Raw genomic sequence first — 3,462 nt, 5'->3', positions numbered from 1 at the left:
TGCTGGTCGGATCACACTTCAGATTTATTATTATTATTATTATTATTATTATTAATATTGTTTTTTAACCGGGTGAGGTTGGTTCTCATCCTGCTGCCCAGGATGATATTTTTAGGACATTAAATATCTCTCCAAGCAGCTGAGAATACAGACTGCAAGGAATGGCAGGCAATTGGGAAAACAGATATAGTGCATTCAGACATGTACACACACACACACACACACACACACACACACACACACACACACACATAAATAGTTTTCAGACACACATGCATTTACAGACATATGCAGTTGCAAACACATGCTTTGACAATTTAAAAACCAAAGCCTGGGATATGTTCTCTCTGCCATGCAGGGTAATAATATATCACTGACCAACATTTAGCCCCAGTGGGAATATAAACAGACAGAGAGCTCATAAACAACAAGGAAAACAAACCACAGGCCGCTCTTCTTTTCCCCCCTCTGTTTTTTTGGCGTTCAAACCTGAAAAGAAGTTCTTGAATGCAACCACCCGGTGAACTGAAGCGAGCCAACTCAGGGCCCACGCAGAGGCCATTTAAACAGTGCTGGTCTCAGGTCAGATTATAACAAGGAACTTTCGGGACCTGGTTTCTTCAACCAACTGCCCTGACATTGCTGTTCAGAGAATGGTGCTTACACACTGCTTGCACTCTCCAGAGGTCACGTCTGCAAAAGGACACAGCTACACTGCAGAAGCTGGTGTGTACAGACACTAATGGGAGATACGGGACACTCAGGTTGACATGTCTTCACTGGACACACATAACAGACTCGAGTGAAGGAAGGTGAAAATAGATTTTGGGAGAAATGCCACACTTGGATCCACTCAGCTCCACTCAGCCTGGATCTGTACAGGAGAACATACGGATTGTCAAACTGCATCTTCATTTTTTCTCAAAAGCCAGCAGACTGTAAAAGCTTTACCCCCTGGTTGTCTTTTTTTCCCCTCCTTTCTGTTTTTCTTTTACAGCTCCTACCACTGACAGCCCAAGAGAAAACATCCCCATTCTGTATTGTAATATATACATTGTTAATATGTACATGTGTCTGAATAATTTCATGTAGTCTCCCCTTTTTTCTGTGAATAGTGGAAACTTTTGTTTATTCTCTGATGCAGCTTGAACAGTTGATGTACTTGGCAGTTTAGAAATGACTTGACAAGGGTGTAAATTGCTCTGTTTTATTGTGGTGATGGCTGCAAAGATGAACATTGTTTCCTTGAAAATTATAAATGAAAAAAATAATTTTAATATGAATGTGGAATAATATAAATATTTGCCACCCCTCTCCTCCCCCCCCCCCCATCCTTTATCACATACCATGTATTGGATTTGTTGTTCTACTGTCTATATCGTGTTGCTCCAGCTGGCCAGCAGGGGGTGCTGCTGTCGACCTGTGCAACTTTCCCAATTTGCCCTTTAAAGAAACATGACCTTTTACCAAACTTGTAAATATTTCAGACTGGTTTCCGATGAGCTCTGGTCACAAAACAACATGTAACAGTCATGTTGTCCGTATTTGTTGGGCAAAATTTCACTCCATACTCTGAATTTTGTAAGGATGAAAGGAAAAAATTATAAAACAACACTACAACATCAGACCTTCCTTTATCCCAAGAAAACTGCAGGTCTCTTCTTTTTCTACTAACCAAAACATCTTTGATACTAATGGCCCTGTTTTGCTAAACTCTGCTGGCCACTTAGGTGTCCACTTCCCCCAAAAGGAAACAGAAGAAAGTGGATGCAACACAACACCTGCTTCACTTCTCTCCCGCTAAGCTGACTCTGCCCAGTCCCTAAAATATTTACTACTAATACTCTGCCTGCTCCCCTTTTTACCCGAGCTACTGTATCTGCCACTGAATCACCTATTGTAAGGCCGAGGGTACCTTCTCATTGGATCTCATTACACATCGGACAGTAACTACAGCCCAGTACATTCACTTTAACTTATCGAGGGGGGCGACTGAAAATATTGTGCAAACTCAACAGCAGTTGCCTTAAATGCACTTTCCCCCCTTTTTCTGCCTGTATTTCCATGTTTAATCTATTTTTTCTTTTTCGGGTCATTTATGTATCTCACAAATATACATTACGAGAATGTAATGTGTGACATTACATGTAATGTGTATTCATTTTTATTTTTATTTTACAGAGATTTTCTTTTCTCCTTCTTCTGTCTGTCTTCCAAGGAGAATATATAATCCCTCCTAATTTCATTTAGATTATTTGATAAACAGAAAAACGTAATGCTGTAAAAAACAAAAAAAGATTAAATAAAAAAATATGGCCTATGACCTTGAAGACTAATTTGTCTTCTTTCTGCAAAACAGTTGCTTTTTTTTAAACTCCTTTTTTAATGACACGTAATCTGCTTTTGTCACGCTCAATTAGTTGTTGTTTTATTATGTATTTCAAATATTTAAGTGTTTAGCAAAAGATGTTTTTTTACATACTATTTCCAAAGTCAGTAATTTCTATATCTCCCCGTATCATCGTGTCAAACATCTTTTTCTCACACTGGTTTTGTTTGTAACAAGATTTCCTTCCCCTTCATAAAAAGAGAGCATAGGCTTTGAGCTGTAGCTGGTGGGTGGCTTACTCACATCTTTGTTCTCCGAGCATGTACCGCTCAAAAACGGACAGAAATCCTTGACAGAAATATCGTGTTTACTGGCGCTTCTCTAAGTTGCTTAATATTAAAGGGTAAAAAGTCTGGTTGAGCATTGCTGAGTCATTTGCTTACTTTAAAGAAGATGACACTGAAGGCTTCAGCTTTCCAGTTTCCTCATTAGTTTACTAAATAGTAGGCTTTTCATACTCTAAGCTTATTCTAAGCTGTATGGTACAAAGAGAAGAGTCAGTCCAGGTTAGGAGTCTGCTTTAAAAAAGAAAAATTGGAGTCATGGCTGTTCTTGACAATCCTGATGAGAACAGAGGTTGAGCCAGGCTTTGTTCTGCCAAAGTACATCTGTCATGAAAGCACTTTTATCTGTCCTCCTTTCACCGCTTACACAGAGGTCACTTTTATATTTAGTGTATCGTCTGACTGAACAACTGTCTCCTATAACTGAATAAAAGAGGGGGAAAACACTACTAAATAAGTTAAATGAAACTCCCCTTTGTGCTTGTATGCCTCTGCTAATCACTCAAATTGCAGTTGAAATCAGATCTGTTCAGGTTCATGTGATTTATGTGGTAAATCATATGAACCTGTTATAGGTGTCCCCAGATGTTAGTGTTACTAACTATGAATCCTACCAACTGTATGGTCACAGTCTGTGGCTACTTTAAAAAAGCTATAAGATATCATAGTCAAATAGTGACATAGTATAACCTATCATCACTGCATCAGTTCATGTGACTAAACTTTTAAAAGTGAAATATTGCCATTAATAGTTATTGCCAAAAGTATGTTTTGTCACAATGTCACTTT

This window comes from Aulonocara sp. 'chitande type north' Nkhata Bay, linkage group LG10 (assembly GCF_057382095.1).
Source record: "Aulonocara sp. 'chitande type north' Nkhata Bay isolate Kocher_YH1m ecotype deep benthic linkage group LG10, A_spYH_male_GT1.1, whole genome shotgun sequence".
NCBI classification, from domain to species: Eukaryota; Metazoa; Chordata; class Actinopteri; order Cichliformes; family Cichlidae; genus Aulonocara; species Aulonocara sp. 'chitande type north' Nkhata Bay.
The sequence above is the reverse complement of the archived record's forward strand: the minus strand, read 5'-3'. Positions refer to the sequence as shown.